The sequence below is a fragment of the Artemia sp. Qi Xiang Cuo genome, chromosome 2 (genome assembly GCF_049724085.1).
Source record: "Artemia sp. Qi Xiang Cuo chromosome 2, ASM4972408v1, whole genome shotgun sequence".
Lineage (NCBI taxonomy): Eukaryota > Metazoa > Arthropoda > Branchiopoda > Anostraca > Artemiidae > Artemia > Artemia sp. Qi Xiang Cuo.
In genome coordinates, this window is record NC_142795.1 from 61,018,696 (window position 1) to 61,043,216 (window position 24,521).

General features: G+C 35.5%; 1 long non-coding RNA gene across 1 annotated transcript in view; it reads left to right on the plus strand.

Annotated features, from left to right (window-relative positions):
* Positions 1-24,521, plus strand: part of LOC148955468 (uncharacterized) — a 257,094-nt gene that overhangs the window by 11,892 nt on the left and 220,681 nt on the right. The window contains exons 2-3 of the long non-coding RNA XR_016143085.1: positions 9,828-10,044; positions 23,148-23,331. This is a non-coding gene — a long non-coding RNA (uncharacterized LOC148955468). The remainder of the gene's footprint in view (positions 1-9,827; positions 10,045-23,147; positions 23,332-24,521) is intronic.

The window sequence follows — 24,521 nt, forward strand, 5'->3', positions numbered from 1 at the left end:
GCTAAAAAAATTACCAGAGGAAGCCAAAATATGCTTCTGATCCATGATCCAAGGACAGCCATTATCCCAAGACCTAAATCAGGAAAAGAATCTTCTAGCACAGCGTTTACTTGAGGATCATATGCAAGTGGTCTAGTTTAAACCTTGTCTGCATGACAATTGTGGCTGGCTAAGCTTCATTACCCATTGCTTTGGATTAGAAGTTGCCAGAAATTGTACTCAGATCATCAAAATTTAGCATGGTTTCTAAGAAAACAGGTGGAGTGTTTTGAAATGTGACTTGTAAGAACATGAAATTCATTCCCCTGTCACCCTTTTGAAACCTGTGACATTGTCACCTAAGTTATATAGAGTTGCAAGTGGGTGACCAAGTTTGATGTCTAGTAATGGCTTTAGACTGACAAAATGAATGTGCAGATGCCCCCTTTCTTTTTTTTATCACCTTACCTTAATCCATTTGAGAGCTTTAAGGTCCTCCAGAGCTGTATTGCTCTCAAGCCAACAACTTTCAATTGAACCTCCACTGCCTCTTCTCCCACTCCTTGTCAAGGTGGCATTTGAATGACTGGATGGAGGGAGTGCTGACAGTTTGTAAGTCAGCATCATATTGCTATGCATGTGTCTGTAGACGAGGGTAGGTAGCTTCAGTTGCTTAAGGTGGTCCTCATATGAAGTTGATTTGCCTTACATCTTGCAAAAAAGAAGAACCTGCAAGGCACATGCCAAAATCAAGATGGGGTCTGACAAGAGCTTTATATAATTTTATGAGCATTGTTGCCTCTTGGCTACTGATGGTCTGTTTTAATAGGCCAAGGCTTAAATTTGCACAGGAAACAACATGCTGAACAGGGCTGTGGAACTTCAACTTGTTGTCAATGATGACACCAGGGTCCCTTTCTTTTTCTCTATTCTCTAGATGCTCCCTTGTTTTTGTGATGGGATTGTAAATTGAATAGGTAGCCATTGGGTTTTTAGGTCCAAGGTGCAAAATACAGCATTTGATTGTATTGAATTGAAGGAGCCAGTCTTGAGTCTGTGGATTTGCAATGCTGAACAGTTTGGCGTTATCAGCAAACAAATGCATGATAACATCTACATGATTGAAAATGTTGTTGATGTACATCAAGAAAAGGGTCAGGCCTAGTGCAGTTCCTTGTGGTACCCTGCTCATTACCATGGCCTCATGGGAGTAGATTGGCTGGCCACCCATCTCAAATAAGCAGACTTTCCACTTGCGGTTGGTGAGGAAATTCACTAGCCAGTTTATCACAGCTGAATTGATGCCAGAGGCAGATAATTTAGAGTGCAATTGAATGTGTGGTACCTTGTTGAAAGCCTTGGCAAAGTCCAGCAGCAGTTAGTTGACTGGATGTTCTTGGTCAATCAGATTTGTATTTTCTTTGTATGATTCCATTATGTTTGTTTCAATTGATTTTCCTTACTGGAATCCATGCTGCTTGGGCAACAAGATCTTGTTTTTGGTTAAATGTTTGAGAATTGAATCATTGACTATGCATTCAAGTATCTTAATAACAGTTGAAGTTAGGCTAATAGGTCAATAATTCTCAGATTTGGTGCAATCACCTTTTTTGAATATGGGTATTATGTTGGCTACTTTCCAGTCTGCTGGTAGCTCTCTAGAGATAAGTGACATCTGGAAGATTCTTGTTAGGGGCTCTGCTGTTTCTTTTAATAGTCAGGGATGTATATTATTGGGCCCTGTCAACTTGTTAGCATCTAATTTCAGTAAACGTTTAAAGACATCTGTAGACAATACCATGGTGCTCTCTATTTGGGCTTTTACATCATATTTTGGTGGAGAAGGTAAAGGGCCATCAGGTTCAATAATAATAATAATAAGTTGAGTTACAACATAACAGCACAATAAGTTGAGTTGTAATGTCCTCACACTCAAACTGGCTTTAGGAAACAGCATTCCTCAACAGATGTTTTCATATTGTTAACAAATGCAATGAATGAATCATTCTCTAAAACTAATGTCCTAGTTGCAGCTTTCCTAGATTTTGAAGGGGCATTTGACAATGTGAACCACCAAATCCTTTTAATTAGACTTGCAAACCTTGGACTACCCCCCAAGCTAGTATCTTTTATAAAATCTTTCATAGAATTGTGAAGTTTCATTGTTTGTGTAGGTTCAGCCTCTTCACCCCAAAAGACAATAACCAAAGGCCTTCCTCAAGCAGCAGTCCTCAGCTGCCTTCTTTTTGCCTTGTATCTCTGGGACATGAATCTCCCCAACACAAATCTACAATATGCCTGATGATCTTGTACTATGGTCATCTGGTAACACCTTTGAGATTGCACAGTCAAAGCTGCAAAAGTCACTTTTCCAATTTGAAAAATTCTCTCAACATTCAGGTTTACCCATTGCACCTACCAAGTCAAAAATAATCCAATTTCACTGAAAGCAAAATCATGCTAATGCAAGACTAACTCTAAATGGAACAACTATTCCAGAAGATAATCATATTAATTACCTAGGTCTCATGCTTGACCAAAAACTTAATTTCCACCTCCACATTTCAAACACAATAAAAAAATGCTATAGAAAAACAATTATTCTAAAAAGACTTCTTTCTACACCCTGGGACTGTAAGGATAAAACCTTAATTCAGTTTTATAAATCACATATAAGACCCCATATTGACTATGGCCTCATCATCTATGGTGCACGTGCAAAGACCCAGATGCAAAAAAATGAAACAATACAAAACAATATAATACGTCTCATATTTGGTCTTAGGAAACCCACAACTGCCAAGTTTCTGCTTATGGAGAGTGGATTAACAACAATAAGGGAAAGACGTAGCTTTCTCTTGATAAAACATCTTACAAAAATTGAATTAAATAGCTCACACACCCTACATAATTGGTTAAGAAATCCAGTCATTTATAGAGGCATTGCAGATGAGTGCAAATATTCAGAAGAGGTTCCCTGTATCTGCGAAGTCTATTGCACCTACTTTTCCCCAATCCCCTCCATGGGAATGGTCAATCCCTATGATAAATACTGATTTCTCAAAGGGAACTAAAGATTTAACCCCCATTGCTTTGGTCCAGAAAAAATTTGCTGAACTTAACACAATTACTTATAAAAAGTATTTCCAAATCTTTGTTGATTTGTCCAAACTTAATGAGAAGGTACCAAGTGGTGCCTTGCTTCCTCACCTGAAAATTGCAATGGGTGAGAGATTGTATAATAATGTATTTATAATGTCTGCAGAGTTGAGTGCCATAATCATGGCATTAGAACACCTTATGGGAAATAAACCCTTGATTGCTAATTCAAATAATATTATAGTTTATTCTGACTCTTTATCAAGGCTGAAGTTGCTGTCTTCAGCTCCTCAGTATAAGCTGGATATTGACTCTTATCATTGTCTTAGTATTATAGATAATCTTGCTTCAAGTGGCATAAGAACTTATCTTCAGTATATTCCTAGCCACTCTGGTATAAGTGGTAATCGTCAGGTTGATGAAATAGCGAAAAATGCTATAAATATTGACCAGCTAAGTGGGAGACCAATCCCCATTAGAGATATTTACCAATGGAGACTCTCAGATATTATGTTTAATAAGAAAAACTCTACTCTTTCCCCCTTTCCAAATAAGTACTTTTCTAAAATTTATCACAGAATTTGTTGTGGAGCAAATGGACTAAACTTTCTTGCATTCTCATATCACTTTCCTAATTCAAGTGGTTCAGTTCCCCTGTCCCCTCTTTGCAGGTATAGTATTATGAATAATGAAACAATTGACCACTGCCTATTTGAATGTAGTATGCTGACGTCTGCACATACCTTGCATTGTAAACTGTTAAAGTGCTTCAAACACCACAAAATCTCACTATCAGCAAAGAGCCTAGCCAACTATTCCTGCACACAGCACAGAAATAGATATCTATCATCTTATATTTGAACTCCTTGAGTCGAAAGATCTACTGAAAGATATTTCAGAATATCTAATAAATAAGAGACAACCAAGCCAGTAGCTTTGTAGCCCACAGAGTGAAGCAAAAGGAAAAGGGCTAAATAGTATCAACTGAAAAGCCTGCCTGCTGTGAAATAGAAGAAGAATAAGCCACAGCTGTTTAATCAGCTGTTTTAATATTGAATTTGCAGACAAAGGACAAGTCCCTTGGGAATTAGAATACAAAATTTTCTAACTTCAAAATGCAGGTTAATAAAGTGACACACCAAGGGAAGCCTAGGTACAAATAAAATGACACCTAGGTACAAATATAAGCAGATAAGGTAAAATATTAGTAGAAATAAATGATCTTTCTCACAAAATTGGCCTACAATCCAACACTGCGTGATTTTAACTTAAATCAAACAAAAATCTAGTGAAGACTCTTTAGCTAGATAATTCAGCCTTACAATTGCCTTAAGTAGCTGAGGGTTACTTCTAAATGTTCAGAAAACAGCAAGATAGAGGAGTTATGCATCTCAACTTAAGGTTTCATTACACAATGTGGAAAAACATGCAGAGGTGATCACATGGATTGAACTATGTATTTTATTTTCAACTTTAAAACCATGTATGTCATAGTAGGTCAAAAAAGACATTTTGTTACTACAGCCATTCAGACCTTGTTGCACCCAAAGATCCTCAGTAGCTACCAAAGATCAACAACTTGCATCTTTTTTGTATAACTAATGCGACGATTGGTTTGAAGTGAAAATGAGTCTCAATGTTTTGTTCTTTGCTTTCAACTATGATAGGTAGTGCTATCAATATAAAATTTTGCTCTGTTGACATTCTCATGACAATATCTTTCTGCCATCTATTGAAATTGAACAAGCACTACATTTAATTTATATGTAGGCTAGTAATAATTCCAAAGCTGGAAATACTTGCAGAACTCATGCAGGGAACAGACCACTGGGTAGCATGCCCCTCAATTTTCCATGACGCGTTTTTGGCCAGAGGCAGATCTTCCCAGGGTTGTGTTTTTGCTAGTAACACTCTAGCATTGCTACTTTAGATTACCAATACCAAAAGTAAACTGTTGTAAGAAGGCTTGAAAACGCTCTAAAAGTGATCACAGGTTTTTTGACAAATTTCACAGGTTTTTGACATTTTTTCACAGGTTTCGAAAATTTGTAGTGGCAACACTGCGCTAGAGATATCCCCTGCGCACTCTGAATAAATTTCCACTGATCTTGATCAGTGTCCCCTGTTGTCTTATGGTTCCTTTTATAATATGTTCAGAAAGGAAGTTCATTCTTTGTACAAGCTTTAGTACTTGTGGCTTTAAGCCTACACTAGCAGCAGATCCATTGGAGATCTCCCTTTTTTCTTTAGGTGGACATAATGGTCTCTTGTTCTCAAGTTCCCCATCTTTTCATAAGCTCATTAACTAGAAAAATAACAATTATTACTAAATTTTTAAACTTTAAACATGCTTATTTTATAGCCCAATTTTTATTGCAGATTATTTGTAAAAAATATTGAGGAATTTAGTTAATTTCTGTCCTCAATAGCAAGAACTCCATAGCTGATTAATTCTATGGAGCAACAAAAAAGAATATTAGGGACCATAGAATGTCAAGGATAACTTAGAATAGAAGGAAAACTTACTGTGCCTTAAATCAAATTTATTGAAACAAGTACTTTGCCTACACCCAATTACAAGACATTTGTTATTATACTAACTGAATTAATATAATTTCTTTGCTACTACAATAGTTTAATGCATAAATACTCAATAGACTGTACTGTATTTGCATTTGCTTATCAAAATCGAAAAAACATGCATATACAGTGTCCTGATTAGAAGCTTTAAAAATACAGCACAATTTGTTGTGTTTGCCACTTCTTCATGAATGGAAGATCAAATTTTAAGGTTGCTTTGAGTCCAACTAAAGTTAGTCAAAATCAACTTTTACTTGGACAATATCCACACACAGGCATTTGGGAAAATGATATTGTGTTTACTATTCTCTTTTCTTTCTTTCTTTTCAAAGTTCATATTTTCCTATGACATTTTCCTTCCTTCCAGACAAAGTTCTTAAAGATTACACTTATTTTTTGCTTTTTACATGCATTACTTTAGTGTTTCTCACAGTGCACCATATCTTCCCTTAACATAGATCTAATGACCAAAAGTAAATTCTTTAATTAGTATGATATCAACTTTCCCCAAAGATAGTTAAAGCAAGCCCTACTGGGGTAGCTTACAAACTATCTTTAGTAGACATAAAGGGTGGTGAAATAAGATTCTTTAAATCAATTTAGGCTACATCTGTAGTCACTTTAAAAACTCAAAACTTGCAAATCTTATTGATACTCCCATTGATACTGAGTTAAAGTGCTTGTAGCAAGTTTTTTTTTTTTTTTTTTTTTTTTTTTTTTTTTTTTTATTAGAGCAAGACATATCTTTCTGTTTTTGTTTCTTAGCACTGTGTTTGGTAAAAGATTTGTAAATGGTTGTAAATTTGTTTTTAATTATCATATGTTTTTGCAATCAAAATGTAAAATATTAGCAGATAAAGCATGATGAGTCTCTGTAGCTGTGTTATTTTCTGATTTAAAAGTGGTAAACTTGTCAAATGGATGGGAAGATTTATTCTTAGGCTGACTGGGCTCAAAATTTATTTTTGATGCTGCAACTTCCCATTACACTTTCCTAATTTAAGTTTTACATGTATCCTCACAAATAATACATTCTTCAATTGTTAAAGTTACTTTGTTTTGAAACTCAAGGAAATAAATTACCTGAAATAAGTTTTAATCAGGCATGAAATTGGAGTGAGTCACAACAAGTGTCTAGGATTATGAAGAAAAATTAAAAGTATTTTTAGTTTTATTAATTGAGTTTCTATACAAAAAAGGGAAAAGTCAGAGAGGGCATGTTGTTGAAATCCTATGGGAAAAGGGATAGGGATGAATGAATGTATTATGGCATCACTAGTTCTTATCACTCACATAACTTCTATTTATATCAATGCAAGGTGACTGACTACTTTTCCAATTTCCCATAAACTCATTAATAACCTGCCATGTGGCTTTAGTTTCTCCCTTGCTATCAGAAAACGTTTCTTCAAAATACTACTTATGTGCTTGCCTTCTCATACTGTTCAATTTATTTCTCACTTGTTTAAATTCTGCAAAATCTGCGTCATCCTGACTATTAAGAGATTGCTTGTATAACAAGTTCCTTTCTTCATCTTGTCTATTATTGCCTCTATAATCCACAGCTTGGGTTGATCATCCCTCTTGTGTTTGGTCAAATGCAAGGGACATGTTTTCTCATAAATTGGTTGGAAAATATACATGAACTGATTATACACCTGAGACAAATCACCAGAAATCTCCAAGACGAAGTGTCACTTGATACAGCTCAACTCTTCAGCAAAGCTACTGAAATTTTGCTTTTTCAGCTCATGTTCAGTATTTTCTTAGCTGGGATACATCATTGTTTAAGAAATGTTACGTGAGCAATTACAGGGAGGTGATCCTAGCCTGGATATACTATTGTATCTTAGTAGCTTTGGCTCAAATAGCTAGGTCCCACAAAAATATTATCAATTAAGGTTGCAGAATGAGTAGAGAACTTGCTCATTAAAAAAAAAATATGTTCTTGTAGACAAAACCTACCTCATCAGCTCATCAAAACCTGCTACAAACTCATCCAGGTGAGCATTGGACAGCTTATACACCACACTAATTGGAACTTTCTTTTTTTCAAATTCAAATTCCAAACAAATAAAATAAAACATAAATAATCAACTTTTTCTAAGACAATAAAGAGTGTCAACAAGTGAGTGGATTTTTGTTGGGTGGCCATCACCCTGCTCACGTTTGTAAACACGGCCATGATCAGACCCCATGTCTCTTACTCCATATCTGTCTCTTGCGCCATCAAAAATCGCCTTTTTCATTTTTGTAAGATATTCTGTGACAAATACACCCAATTTCGACAGCTTTGATTTTGCTGAAAACAATATACACCGTATCTTTAATTGCAAAATTCACAATAACTGTGCAACTGTCATAGGTGTCTGGATATTCAAAAATCGTCTTTTTCATTTTTGTAAGATATTCTGTGACAAATGCACCCGATTTCGTCAGCTTTGATTTTGCTGAAAACAATATACACCATATCTTTTGTTGCAAAATTCACAATAATTGCAACAGTCATAGGTGTCTGGATATTCTGGGCAGCGTTCAAAAGTCTGAAACAGTTTACAGACAACAACTGTTCTTTCTGGACATTTACACCCATTTTCTTCACTATATCAAGAACAGTAGTACCCAGGTCATTTCCGGGGTCCTGCTTCACTCCAAAAAAACTAAAGAATCAAGTAAAGGCTCCTGTTTGTAATCATCCAGCTTTTCCTCAATAGTAGCCACCCAAAGCTCTGATGACTGAATCTGGCTATCTAGAGATGAAAACAATTTTTCTATTTTCTCAAACTTTATATAGTATTCTAGAGTGATTGAATCCAAAACAATCAGTTCAGGGTTCAGACCAGCTTCTCGCAATGAACCTGCTACTCCTGTCAGGGAAACCACTTTTCCCTGATCTATTTCTTTTACTAGGCCAAATTTAAGCTTTGTAACTTTATCTTGGACTAAAGTAAGCTGCTTTTGGATTGCAGATGATTTGCTCAAAGCAGTTGAATCAGTACCTGCACCTTTTGCAGTTTTCTTTTTCATAAATGTATAGTAAAGATCCAGAGAAGATTCACACTCACAAAAAGCATGACTAATGCCCTTAGCTTTTTTTTGAAGCTTCTGCATAATTTCCATTATATGAAAGAAGATTCTCTTCCACCACAGTCTGAAAATCATGGGATCCATAGCAAAAAACAATTCATTTTGGTGTAGACTCTTTTTAGTTTGTTATGTTAACAATCCAGACTGGCCAGAGTGGATATCCCTTGAACTGAGCTACTGCTAAATTTCCCTTCTGAAACTGTACCATGATGAAAAAAATATATAATAACTCGAAAAGAGACTTATCTTTAGTAGACAGGACCACGCAATGCAGAGGCAGACACCTTTATTGGAGGGGGGCCGGTGGAACATGGTAGCCTGTCAGTTTTTTCCACTTTATTCTGACATCCCAAATTTCTATATTAAAATTATCCTTATTAAAAAGGAAAAACTGTCACTGCTATGACGTTATCTGGCAAACACCCCAATTGCACAACTTCTGTAATCACTGAATTAATTCAAGGTTAAAGAATAAGTTCAATCAATTCAAAAGTTCAAACAGGTGTATTCCCTTTGAGAGCTAGTTCAACACTGAAATTTCATGTCTTACAGAAGTACAATTATATCCCCCTCACCCTCTTTAACCTGGTTATGACTTGAATCTTCCTGATTCTATATTTTTATTTCGATAATTTATAGTTTTGTGTGTTAGTTTGATTGCTATTCCTGATTATTGGTAGCTCCCCAAAACCAAGTATTTACCCTAGCTATACATTAAGTTTATGTTTTTATTATCATTGTTTTATTGTTTAATGTGTCTTATTTCTTATTCCTGATAAGGGTCTGATTTTGTAAAATGGCTCTGAAAACTAGAAAATTTTTGTAAATTGGTGCTGAAAATTAGAAAACTAGAAACCTCCAATTGACGCCAATTTCTTTTGAAATTGGCATGGATTTGGAAATTAGTTCCCAAAATCAGCTACATGTGCCCAGCCATTAAGGATAAATATTAGTTGGAAGTGACAAGTATTGGTGCTAATAAATGATTTATTTCACAAATTTGCCAGTATTCCTATATTCAGTTTTCACATTAACAAGTTGCTGTTGTGCAAATTATGTTTTTTTTTTTTTTTTTTTTTTAGTTTGATTTGAATAGTGTGGTCCTGCAAAGATTGAAGAGCACAACAATTGGCATGAGTCAACCAATGAGTCAATCCAGGTTGTGTTCAGATAGTCCAAATGGTCATGATGCTAGTGCAAAACGAAAAAGACTAAGCAGTGATTCAGAAGGTGCTCTGTCTGGTGAATAAGGTCCTTCAAAGAGGAAATCAAAGAAACAGTGTAATAAGAAGAAGAAGCGTAAGTTAAAATTTGCTTCAGAAATGACCAGTAATGAAACCAACAAAAACCCCCACGACAAACGCCCCCAATGCATCAAGTACCCTGTCTAAAACACCATCCTCTCAGCCCCCTCGCTCACATCCACACACAACCAGAAGGAATCACCAAGTCCACAAGCCACCTAGTCCGGTGAGATGAGTTCAGCCTGCCCCCCCTCCCAAGAAGAAACAAACCAGAAACACTACCAGGAATTAATCCCTTAACTGACAAACAGGATGCACAACCAAACGTGTAATCCCCAAATATATGCTTATTCATTCTAAACTGTAATGCAGTTCAGGCCATGAACATACATCAACTACAGAAAACAAAAATCATTGCAGAATTGGCAAAAATCTACATCCCTGATGATATGCTCATTCAAACAAATAAAGATCTTGCTTTACTTTTAACAAAGCTGAACATTGATACACAGTCATATGAAAAATAAATCAACAACACAACACATATCAATACTCCAGTGGAACATAAGATCACTCACTGAAAATAAGCTAAATGAACTAATATCTTTTATGAATAATAATGCCATTAATATTGTTTGCCTCCAGGAAAATCATTTAACCCAAAATCAACAAATTAAGTCTCTGGGATATACTATCCTGAGAAAGGATAGATCATCAGAGAGAAAAGGAGGTGGAGTAGCTTTATTAGTTAAGAATAATATAAAATTCTGTGGCATCAATTTTCTAGATTTTGCAAATGATGTTGATGCAATTGGTATCAGTGTTTGGCTGAATAATACATAATAAGCTTTTATAACCCTAATGGCCAAACTACAGATGCCATGGATTTCTTTAATTATATAAATAATTCTAATATGTTAAAAAATAGCATTATTTGTGGAGATTTCAATGCCCACAGCTTTTTGTGGGGGAATAAACCAGCAAATAAAGCTGGTAAATTGATTGAGCATATGACTTCAAATAATAATGAATTAGCTGCTGCTACCCCTCCAAACCTGAATACATATTTCAACCCTAAAAGTGGCAGATTCTCCATAGTTGACCTACAAATTGTGTCATTAAATATTTTGAATAAAAAATATATAAATAAAATTGATAGTCAATGTACTGACCACTTTTCTATAGTTTGCTCCCTAAATGAACCTGCTAAAACTCTATTACACACCTCCAAATATATCAACACTAAAGCAAATTGGTCTATGTTCCAAAATAAGCTAAATGATGAAATTACAAGTTTCACCCAAACTTCATGCATTTCAAAAACAACAGTTGACACACATGCTGAAGTCTTGACATCTTTACTAATAAATACAGCTAATCATGCTATCCTCAGGACAACACCCAAGAAAACCTTCCCTAAACACATTCCTAAAGCATGGTGGACAAATGAGTGCCAAAATAAATGGAGAATAAAAAAGGAAGCTAGGACAGAATTCATAAAAAAAAACCATCACCTACTACATATTTAAAAAAATTACAAGCAGAATCGAATCTAAAAAGGACTATAATAAATGCTAAATATAACTACTGGAATAATTTTGCAAATAATCTCTCCAGAGAAACGCATGGACCAATTATATATAATTTCATAAGCCACATCTGCGGTAAACAGATTTATCCCAACCTCCCCTTCATGAGCCTACACTTAGTAATACCCATTATAACAATGATAATTAAAAGGCTGACCTATTTTCAACTCTATTTGTTAATAAGCTAACAACAAATAATCAAAGAAAAATGTCCTCAATTCCTATGAATCCAAGTTACCAACCACGCCCAGGATCCGAGTATATAACTAGTCCATTTTCAATCCAGGAAATGAATAATGCAATAAATCATATTAAGACCACAATGAGCGGCAGCTATGACAATATACACCCTACATGGATAAAGAATCTCACCCCTTCATACAAACAAGAACTGCTAAATTTTTATAATCACGCTTGGGCATGTTCTATGTTCCCCAATATATGGAAATGTTTGTCCCTCCTAATAATCCTAAAGAAAAATAAACCCAAAGTTAACCCTGAGTCCTATAGGCCCATAATGATTACTCCTGTGATGGGGAAATTCATGGAGAAAGTGATCTATCACAGACTCCTGATTTGTTGAAAAAAAATAATCTGATCCCTCACACTTAAACTGGATTCAGTAAACACCACTCCTCAACAGATGCTTTCATTTTGCTAACAAATGCAATAAATGAATCATTCTAAAAAAATAATGTCCTAGTTGCAGCTTTCCTAGATTTTGAAAGGGGCATATGACAATATGAACTACCAAATCCTTTTAAACAAACTTGCAAACCTTGGACTACCCCCCAAGCTAGTATCTTTTATAAAATCCTTTATAGGAGTGCGAAGTTTCATTGTTTGTGTTGGTTCAGCCTCTTCACCCCAAAAGACAATAACCAAAGGCCTACCTCAAAGAGCAGTCCTCAGTTGCCTCCTCTTTCCAATTTGAAAAATTCTCTCAACATTCAGATTTACCCATTGCACCTACCAAGTCAAAAATAATCCAATTTCATCGAAAGCGAAACCATGTTAATGCAAAACTAACTCTATATAAAACAACTATTCCAGAAGATAATCATATTAATTACCTAGGTCTCATGCTTGACCAAAAACTTAATTTCCACCTCCACATTTCAAACACAATAAAAAAATGCTATAGAAAAACATATATACCAAAAAGACTTCTTTCCACACCCTGGGGCTGTAAGGAGAAAACCTTACTCCAGTTTTATAAATCACATATAAGACCCCATATTGACTATGGGCTCATCGTCTATGGTGCTTTTGCAAAGACCCGGATGCAAAAAATTGAAACAACTCAATATGATACAAAACGTCTCATATATGGTCTTGAGAAACCCACAAGCATCAAGTTTCTGCTTATGGAGAGAGGATTAATAACAATAAGGGAGAGACGTAGCTTTCTCTTGACAAAACATCTTACAAAAATTGAATCAAATAGCTCACACACCCTACATAATTGGTTAAGAAATCCAGCCATGTATAGAGGCATAGCAGATAAGTATGCCAATATTCAGAAGAAGTTCCCTGTACCAGCAAAGTCTATTGCACCCACTTTCCCCAATCCCCTCCTTGAAATTGGTCAATTCCCATAATAGATACTGATTTCTCAAAGTGGAATAAAGATTAAACCCCCATTGCTTTTGTCCAGAAAAAATTTGCTGAACTTAATACAATTATCTATAAAAATCACTTCCAAATATTTGTTGATGGGTCAAAAATTAATGAGAAGGTAGCAAATGGTGCTTTCCTTCCTCACCTGAAAATTGCAGTGGGCGAGAGATTATATAATAATTTATCTATAATGTATGCTGAGTTAATTGCGATAATCATGGCATTAGAACACCTTAAAGAAAACCAACCTTTGATTGCAAATTCAAATAATATTATTGTATATTCTGACTCTTTATCAAGCCTTGAGTTGCTGGCCTCAGCTCCTCAGTATAAGTTGGACATTGACACTTATCATTGTCTCAGTATTATAGATAATTTTGCTTCAAGTGGCATAAGAACTTATTTTTAGTATATTCCTATCCACTCTGGCATAAGTGATAATCATGAGGTTGATGAAATAGCAAAAAATGCTATAAATATTGACCAGCCAAGTGGGAGACCAATCCTGATTAGAGATATTTACCGATTGAGGCTATCAGATATTAATTTTAATAAGATTAATCCTATCCTTTCCCCCTTTCCCAATAAGTATTTTTCTAAAATTTATCATAGAATTTGTTCTGGAACAAATGGACTAAATTTTCTTGCATTCTCGTATAAGTTTTCTAATTCAAGTGGTTCAATTCCCCTGTCCCCTCTTTGCAGGCATTGCAATATGAATAATGAAACAATTGACCATTGCCTATTTGAATGTAATATACTGACGTCTGCACAACATACCTTGCTTTGTAAACTGTTTAAATGCCTCAAACACCACAAAATCTCACTATCAGCCAAGAGCCTTGCCAACTATACCTGCACACAGAGCATAGAAATCGACATCTGTCATCTAATAATTGAACTCCTTGAGTCGAAAGATCTACTGAAAGATATCTGAAATTATCTAATAAATATGAGGCAATCAAGCCAGTAGCTCTGTAGCCCACAGAGTGAAGCAAAAGGAAAAGGGCTAAATAGTATCACTGAAAAGCCCGCCTGCTGTTAAATAGAAGAAGAATGACCTTACAGTTTCTTAAAGATAAGATTAAACTTTTTAAATTCGGCTGACATCATTAAATATAAGAAACTTATGAGAGTGGTGATTGGCGCAAATGGGGAAAAGTTTATCACCATTTACCATTTGGTGATTATGTTCCTTGTTTTGCCTATCCTAAATTTCTCCAGTCTTGTCTCAAAGTACTTTAAAATGCAAGGGAGGGTAAATACAGCAGACCCTTTGCACCTGTTAGCTTACCAGCTCAAAGTTGACTGGCCTACCTAAGGTACCAAGATTTCTTTAAGCTACTCTAGGCCTACTGTTATACAGACTGGATTTTAGCTTGAAATAATCCTTAAAGACAAAAAAAAATGCTTATTGATTATCACTTAAAGAGGAATTTCAACTTTAATCCTATAACAATACAGTTTAACTTTATTGGTTATTGAATTGTATCCCTTTTTAGTGTGATTACTAAAAACCCCACTTTACTTTTTCAATGGCTCTTAAAGTTCTTACCTAAAGTGCATTTGCTGGAAATATAGACAAATCCAATGTACGCCAGTTTGTGATGATGGAGCCGCGGGACATTTACTGCATCCCATTGAGTGAGCCATGGTTTTGTCACCTAGTTCTTGTCAAGTTTTGATTTGGAGCTATCGATTATTGTAGATCTCACCATTCTCTAGCTTAGGCTGTTCCACAGACTTATGATTTGATTGTAAAAGATTTTTTTTTGTCTTGGCACGCTTGTGAACAGCTTTGCTGAATGACCTCTGGTACTTGACAACCAGACAGTTTCAAAGACATCTTTGTTGTCAGACTGGAGCAACTTATAGGTCATTGTCGTATCGCCTTTGTGTCGACGGCATGTCAAAGTTGGTGCGTTCAGGCTCTGCAGTTGGCATGCATACACTTTATCATTGAGATTCTTTATGCATTTTGTCACCTTTTTTTGAACAGGTTCGAGAGTAATCTGGTCTGTTTTATGCAAAATAATCATAAAATCCAATGTAGTCAAGGAATTCTTTTTAAAGTAATTTCCTCTTTCTCTTTGAAGTTCAAATATATGCAATTTCTGGGAATGAAAACTTAAAATATAAATTTTAATTAGCTCTGTGAACAAAGTCCGTGTGAAAATAGCATTTTAAATTCGTTTGTTATGAAAAATGCTTTTCTTTTTTCTGGAGACTACCAGTGACCAGTAGCACGCATAAATTAATCTAAGTATGTAAATACCAATAGTAAGCATAAATTCACCTCAAATTAGGTATGAAAATACACTGCTACAATACGAAAATGCTTAGCTATAAAAATTAATTAATAGATAATGGGCCTATTTGGTACAATAAAGTTTGTCACTGCCAATTTGCCCTTCGATGATTTTTTCTGAGAACATGGAGATTTTTTTTTCATTCAGCAAAAAGTTACACTAAATTTTAAACTTGAATGAAAAATAACAAAATACAATGTTTCAACTGACAACAAAACATAATGGCTTTGTTTAATTATAAAAACAAATTATTGAGTTTAAGGAGTTTTGATTATTAATGTTCTTTTAGTTCGGTTTTCTCCCACGCTTTTGCCTTTGACATAAGTGCATCAGGAATGTCCCAGAATGTATCTGGGACGGACATTTGCACATGCATGAGAGAGAAAATGATGTTGGGCCCAGCTTATTTCGTAGGGGGCTCTTAATTAGCTTCAACGGAGAAAACTATTATTTTTTTTCTGAAGTACTGCAGTAAGGCAGGGACATCAATGCTGCCACGAACCTAGGGAGGGTCTGGAACAACAAATTTCCACCTTCGTTCTTACAAAACCCTAAAAACAACCAAACTCACGCAGGTTCGAGCTTGAGGGTTTTTTGATGTCATCATCAATATACTGAAGCATCCTCCACTTGGTGTTGACAAATTCTCCATTAAAATGAAAAGTTGCGGAAAATCTACTGTACACCAAAGCAAAGAGGAATCATACCAGAAATGGTGATTGTCAAATCGACACATTTGAGCTGATTCAGAAGAGGATCACTGGTATTGATTCAGAAGAGGATCACTGGTATTGATCCATGATTTAATTTGCAAACAAAGCCTTTGATAGAACTTGACCAATTTAAACTGCACATTTTTCAATATTTGGTGTTCAAGATTTTCCCCATCTTACTGGTGACTATTTTTTATTCATCATAGGACCATTGAAGATGACCTGCAATGAAGAATGAATGTATACTTCATTTAATACTTCCCTCAAAAAAGGAAGTATCCCAAATTTTACTCTAAGAAACTATCAGGATGTTCCAAAATTTGGAATACTTTAAGCTACTGCAGTAAAAATTTTAAGTAATAAAAATCTATTAAGCTTGGGCAGTAGAAAATATAGGTAGGAACTAAACTACCCATAAACCTTGAAACTCAGGGGGTCTGAGGGTTTCTACAATAAAAATACTTAAAAGCATGTCATATCATATCCAATATTTTAGAGTTTGTCCAAGTTGATTACCCAAACAACCCATCCCCCCCTCTACAATCCATCAAAGTTTGGGATTTACTGTTAAGCCTAGTTCTTAATAGCCCCTGTTTCCACCATTTCCTTTTTTAGAACACATACGCTATCAAAAAATTCATAATTACTGAATATTAGCCAACCCAGTCAGAATTTACTGCTTTGTTTGTTTAGTTCTTCTGTAGGAAAGACAAGGGTTGCACACCTATCCCTCTCTTGCTCAGAAGATGTGATGTAACTTCTCCTTAGATGTGAATTTCGATTTGCATGAATAGAATGCACATTTTGACACAAAAATATATAAATATGCCATTTGAAAAAGGGTATTTCGCCTTCTGTCATGCATATACTGACATCTAAAGGACTACAACAACTAACCAATCACCTCAAAATACCAACCACCAAGCGAAAATGCTTTGGGGATTTTTATTCCATTTAAGGAGTAGAACCTACTATCAAACTTGTCTTAATCAGGTGAATGAAGTTTAATTTTCAAGGTCAAAACCTTGCAGATATAGGAAAGGCTTGTGATGTGACCTTGCTTTTGATGCATCACAAACCTATTTTTCATGTTAATTCAGTTTTGCTGTTGGTATTTATAGCTTTAAGTGGATTTACTTGTTTGTCTGATATCTATTAGTCTTTTTAAACACAGAAAAACTTTTTTTGCACCAAACTCTAAAAATGCTACATGTTAATGCATATTTTGCCTACAGTACTAGTTAGAGTCCTCAATTTAAGAGATAATTTTCAATTACTGCAGATTTTTAAATTTCAAAGACAAAGAGAATTTGGTTTCAGGAAAATAATGTTCTACCTGTAGCATCCATTACAGTTATATCTAATTGAAGAAAGCATTTGCAGCTGCCACTAATTCTTAAGTGACAAATTGCCAGGCCTAGTTATTGGCCTTAAGTGAAATTATCGATTTTTTAAGTTGAAGTGTTTGAGAATAATGATGAAAATCTAGCTTTGCAGTCAAAAGATAAACACTCCCCTTGCTCTGCCGTTTAGCTCACAAATTCCAAATATACCAATCATTACCCTTGAAGAAGCATCCTAGTCCCACTGTAATGGTATATTATGCTATATACCGAACTAAGCTAATTAACTTTGTTTTGTTGTCAAGATTCGATATTAAATAGAAACAAAATCATTTTCAACTGAAAGTAGAGAGCGACATTAAAAATTCAAACGAACAGAAATTATTACGTATATGAGGGGGGTAGTCCCCTCCTCAATAGCTTGCTCTAAGCGCTAAAGTTTTTTAGTATTATTAAAAAATCTTATTGTTCTAGCTAACCGAAACTTGCTTTTCTGGAGTCATTCTTGAAGAACTGGGACAAAAAGTCAAACTTTAGCGTAAAGAGTGAGGTATTGAGGTGGGGGCACCCCTAATACAAGTAATACTTTCTGTTTGTTTTAAGTTTTAATGTTGCTCCTTATTTTCATTTGAAAAGAACGTGTGCTTAATTTACTTCTGATCGCTTTTAAATAATGCCGGGAAATTCGGCTACCCCTCCACGGAAAAATCCTCTAGACAATCCAATCTTGGCGAAAATTTACCCCAGACAATTACTATTAACATCTTTACATGTTAAACTGAGTCGGCAAATAGAAAGCAGGACTTATAAAAAAAAATCGCATTGGAATTCTAGCAAATTCCTCCCGTGCAAAATTTTCTCTTTAATGTTCAGCACTGTAAACTTCACTCCCCACTGAAAATTCTCCCCGCAGAAAATTCCCCAGCGAAAAAGTAACCCTCCGCCCAATAATATATACTATGCGTAAACAATGCGTAAGTTTTAGAACTTGAAGACCTGTCCCCACGGGCTATGGGGGCTCAAGTTATCTCCAAAGGCGTAGTTACTGGACCTTTCAATTATGCTGAACAAAATGGCTACCTCAAAATTTGGATTAAGCTACTTTAGTCAAAATGGGGCCTGGGACGGGGGCTAGATGCACTCCAATCTTTTTGGTCACCTATAAGGAGCACTAGCAATTTTAATCTCTGTCTAAATGAGTCCTCTCCCGATATTGTGGGACCACTGGTTTAACGCAATCGCCCCTGGGAAAAAAACACGCATCTGGGATATTTCTATTGGCAAAATATGTAAAATTTCACGTTTTTTGAGAAGGAGGGGATTGATACCTCTAAATTAGAGTTATTTGATCCGTCGATTCTGATCGTGTGATATTTATTAATGTTCATTTACTCTTGGGGGTTTTTTCTCCCGGTTTTTTTCTAAAATTAGGCAAATTTTCTCAGGCTTGTAGCCTTCAACGATCAAAACTAAGCTCAATGAATCTTATATAATGTATTTATTTTTTTTTCTTTAGACCAGGGCACTTCATATCGAAGAAGTTGTCGTAGAAACTTCGAAAAGGACTTATTCATTTGGAAATTGGAGTGGCTTGTGCTTTTTTAATAGTCGAAAGTGATTGGAAGGTAACTAACATCCATTTCGCGCCCACTATTTCCCGAAACGCAGCCAATCTAAATTTTAAAATAGCCATTTTGTTCAGCGTAGTTGATTTCCAGATAGAAATTATGATTTTGAGGAGGACACTCCTCCACAGTCCTCAGTGTAAGGATTGTAACTCATGCCCTGGGGGTATATAAGCTTTTATAAAAAGTGTTGTCGTAGAAACTTCAAAAGTAGCTCATTCGGTTTGAAATTCAAAAGGGTTAGTGCCCTTTTTAATAGTCGAAAGTGATTGGAGGGCAACTAACCCCTCCCCCCCCTCTCACGCCCACCTTTTCCCCAAACGCATCCAATCAAAGTTTTTAGATAGCCATTTTGTTCAATGTAGTTGAAAGTTCTGGAAATTCGGTTTCTGAATGTTCGTTTTATATTGATATAGTCTTTTTCAGGGAAAAAGTGAGCCTCTTCTGAAGTTGAACAACCATCCCTTCCATAAAAACCTTTAATACCCCCTGGGCTTAACTTAAAACCCTTGCCCCTAGTCTCTGGGGTTTGTTTCAACCCCAAAAGCCTTGTTATATGATGTTTAGACTATTTTAAATAGAATGACTATCTCAAAATTTCTACTAGACGTATTTCAGAACAATATGACGTGTGTGTAGGGGGGAGAGCGTAGCTGCCCTCTGATCACTTTGACTCTTAAATAGGGCACTAGAGCGTCTGATTACCAATCCAATAAGCCTCCTTTTACGTTTATATGAACACACTTTCTATAAAAACCTTATATGTCCCCATGGCAAAACTTACAACCCTTTTCCTGAGGGCTGGGGGATTTGTTATCCTCAGACATAATTTCCAGACCTTTCTGATGGGCTTAACAAAATGGCTATATCGAAATTTTGATTGGAAGTGTTTGAAAAAATGACAGGGGTGGAGAGAGACATTTGCCCTCCGATCATTTTTGATTAATAAAAAAGGCAGTAGTCCTCTCAATTTCCAATCAAATGAGCTATTTTAAGCTTCTACGACAAAAATTTCTATAAAAACGCTTAATGCGCCAAAGGCATAACTTACGGGCCTTGTCCCGAGGGCTAAGGGGGGGGGGGACGGGGGGTCATCCTCAAAGGCATAATTTCCAAACCTTACAACTACGTTGAACAAAATGGCTATCTGAAAATTTTTATTGGATGTGTTTGGGGAAATGGTGAGCGTGGGAAGGGGTTAGTTACCCTCCAATCACTTTCGACTATTAAAAAGGGCACCAGCCCTCTCAATTTCCAATTGAATGAGCCCCTTTTGAAGTTTCTATGACAACGCTATCTGTAAAAACCTTATATGCCCCCAGGGCATAACTTACAACCTTTGCCCCGGGGTTTCTCGGGGGTTTATCATCCTCAAATACATAATTTATCGAACTTTCAACTACGTTAAACAAAATGGCTATCCCAAAACTTTGATTGAATGTGCTTGGGAAAATGGTGGGCGTGAGAGGGGGGTTAGTTGCTCTCCATTCACTTTCGAATATTTCAATTTCAAATCAAATGAGCCCTTTTTGAAGTTTCTACGACAAAACTTTCTATAAAAACCGTATATGCCCCGTGGGCATAACTTACAACCCTTGCCCTGAAGGCTGTGGGGGGGGGGGGTATGTCATCCTCATTGGCATATTTTTTTCAGAACTTTCAACTACATTTAAAAAATGTAAATTGAAGGTATCAAGTATTTTGCATTAGGTTGCATCAAGACGCTGGGTAATTGTATACAGAGAAAAGCCAAGACAGAATTGAGAGGAAAATGTTTAAATGGATGGGGCACGGGTAAATGGCAGGAGTATGCATAACTCTCTTGTTGGACACCTACTTGTCAGGGTAGTTTTTGGAAAGGCATGCCTGCCTAGAGTCTTAGGCATGCTGATCATGAATTCAAAAAGAGGCAAACAAAGCTCACCCGCCTATGGTCTTAAGAAGGTTGACCAAGAATTTAAAATTGACATAGGACCATAAATTTGCTTGAAATAACTGGCAAACAATCGTTTAAAACCATTTTTATCTTTCAAATAGTACCTATTCGTTGCCTAAGCTTAGCCCCACAATCGGAAAAAAAGTTGAATTTTTCAAAATTTTTTTAAATTTTTTAAGTTTCTACGACAACGCTATCTGTAAAAACCTTAAAACAACCCTTGCCCTGAAGGTTGTGCGGGGGGGGGGGGGTTCATCCCCAGTGACCTACTTTTTCAGAACTTTCAACTACATTAAAAAAATGGCTATCTCAAAATTTTGATTAATGTGTTTGGGGAAATGGAGAGGGGGGTGGTTGCCCTCCAATTACTTTTGACTATTAAAAAGGACACTAGCCATTTCAATTTCCCATCGAATAAGCCCTTTTTTGAAGCTTCTACGACAACGCTTTCTATAAAAAAAAACCTTATATTGCCCCAGGGTATAATTTAGGGTAGCTGTCATCCTTAAAAACCTAGTTTCCAAAACTTTCAACTAAGTTGAACAAAATAGCTATCTCAAAATTTGATTGGATGGTGTTTGGGGAAAAGGTGGGCGTGAGAGGGGGGTTAGTTGTCCTTAAATAACTTCTGACTATTAAAAAGAGCATTAGTCCTTTGAATTTCCAATCGAATGAGTCTTTTTTTGAAATTTGACATTTTTTTCACATTCACATTGACTTTCTGCGTTTTTTTTTTTTTTTTGGTTGTTTTTTCTTCGGCACACGCGGGGCTTATATTTTTTCATTTCGCGCTGAAGAAGAGAGGCGTTTTTCCCCTTGAAATACTCGCTTTGTTGTGATTTTCAGTATTTGCATTTATCTGTGTTAAAACTATTTGGTTGCCCCTTTGTGGTAAAAGATTTTGTGGCAAATTTCAAATACTCCCGCCACTTCGTGGATCCCTCTCCACTATGAAATGTCGGCTATTTCTCTGTTGCAGTATTGATTAGAAGTAAACACTAGAAATTTCCTTATTTTCACAAATTTAATCAACCCTCGCCCCCTTTTTAGAAATACTACATAGGCCACTCAGTTATAAGTCCACTGTACATAAATAATAGATTAAGTTATAATTTGTATATAAATTAAGTCATACCTTTGAGATGGGACAGTTGCAAACCACTTCGCCAGCTCACCAAGTTTCTTTCTGCTTTCGCAATTACGAATAATACAATTTCGAAACATTTTTCAGTGAATAGCAAATACATACTAACCCGCTAATGAAATATTAAGTGGGAGGAGCTGTTTGTACACATCGAGAATGAAGGGCCAAAAAGCATCAGCCTTAAGCTTACTGTTATATTATCTTTATACTGTGGTTTACACACAACGTGTTTTGATTTAGTCCAACCCTCCCTTCAACATTTCCAGAAAGCTTCACCTTCATACCCTTAGCCTTTTGGACATCTAGACAAGGAATGATTCTAGCTGAGGTGCTTTTCACTATCTTGGAAAATAGTTGCACTAGGAGAGTGAAACTTTCAGGAATGAACTCAGACCCTAAATCATGCCCTGGAGTGGTGTATTCTAGCTAGATTTCAATGATCTAGTGGATTATTGAAATATGATCAGTGTGAACAGCGTCTAATTTGTGATTTAAAAGATAAAGGTATCATACAGACATGGATTTTTGGTCTGATGAGACTATTTTAAATCAAAGGGTTATCGTAATTAATCAATATTTTAATCATTGTTATAAATAATCAATATTTTTCAGAAAGCTGGAAAAATTTATCTTTTGTATTAGTTGATCAAAACTCCAAACTTAAAATTAATTTCTAATATATTGAATATTTTTTAGTATTCATATATTAATATACAATAATATCCACATGGGATTGGTGTGGGTAACCAGAGGGAAGAGTCGAGGGCTACTGCCCCTCCATCTAGAAGAAAACACATGCTGTAAGCATAAAACAATTTTGGAAGTAAAAAATTAAAGGCAAATAAAAAATGAGTTATTCTTTCTAACTTATCTTTATAGAGACTTTGAAAAGAATTGCTGCAACTCATTTACTTTGCACTGAAGAACTGGATTCGCACAATTTCACTTCGTCCTTTTCTATTTGGATAAATGCGAAATTTAGTGAGGATTCAGATTTGAATCATTTACTACCGATTACGGAAGAATCGCTTTTTGATGCTGTCAAAGACGGCATTTTGTTGTGGTAAGTATTTTTTTTTTTTTAATTACGAAGAACCTTGACAACTTAAAGTACCAAGGACATCAAAATTAAAACATATAGGCAACCATCTTTATATGTGAGCAAAAATTGTGAATGTATGTAATTATATATGTATGTATGTATGTTCTTGAAAACGGCTCCATATTTTTTTTAGGGAAATTGGGATATCCTCACATAAAAAAACAATCTAGATATGACAGAAGTCAGACATTTCTGACTGAAAACCTATTTTATTACAAATATTTTCTTTTGTACTTAGTATTGAAAATAAACATTGAAGTTATAATAAAATTTTGAACTGATGAGCATTCTGCAATTGATATCATTATATATCAAATATTCAGTTTAATTTATTAGTTCTTTCCCAAGTTGTTCAAGACGAATATAGTTTTACTACGAACAAGAGTTTGGATACTGCCCCTATCCTTAACTGTAAATAAAAAACAAAAACCTACTGGGTCATTGGCGTTTCACTGAAAACGAATCGTATTACAAATATTTTCTTTTCCAGTTCTTACAGCATTGAAAATGAAAATAAAATAGAGGGAAATAAATTCTTGAACTGATGGATCTTTCAACAACGAATATCATTATATATCAAATATTCAATTTGATGTTGTTTATAATTTCCACGACTGTTCAAGATGCATATAATTTTCAGTAAAGTGCCAATCACGCAGTAGGTTTAGACTTTTACAGTGAGAGAAGGAGGATGCGTCGTTTGGGTTTTATGCAGACGACCCAGTAATATGGAAGGTACAACGCAATATCTTTGAATTAGTCAAAGATCTTCAACAAGATGTTAACTTTATCTCTTGCTTCTCAGAAGGATTACGTTTATCTATCTCCACTTCCAAAACCAAAACAATGCTATTTACTTGGCAAAAACATGCATCCATACCAAATGTTGCTGTGAATATTACTTCTCTTAATTATGATTCCTCAGTGAGGATGTTTGGAATTGTTTTTTGTTCCAAATTAGGATCGCAGGATCAGATCACTCAGAAGAAATATGATCCAGAAACTGGCTTTTATAAAACACGTTGCTAATTCTAAATAGGTTTCTTCGCCTAAAACAAAGATTGGTTTTATCAAGTTTATATTAGAGCAAAGACGGAATATTGTATCCATCTATTAGCTTTTTTGCTAATAGTTTAAAGGGTATTAGTGAC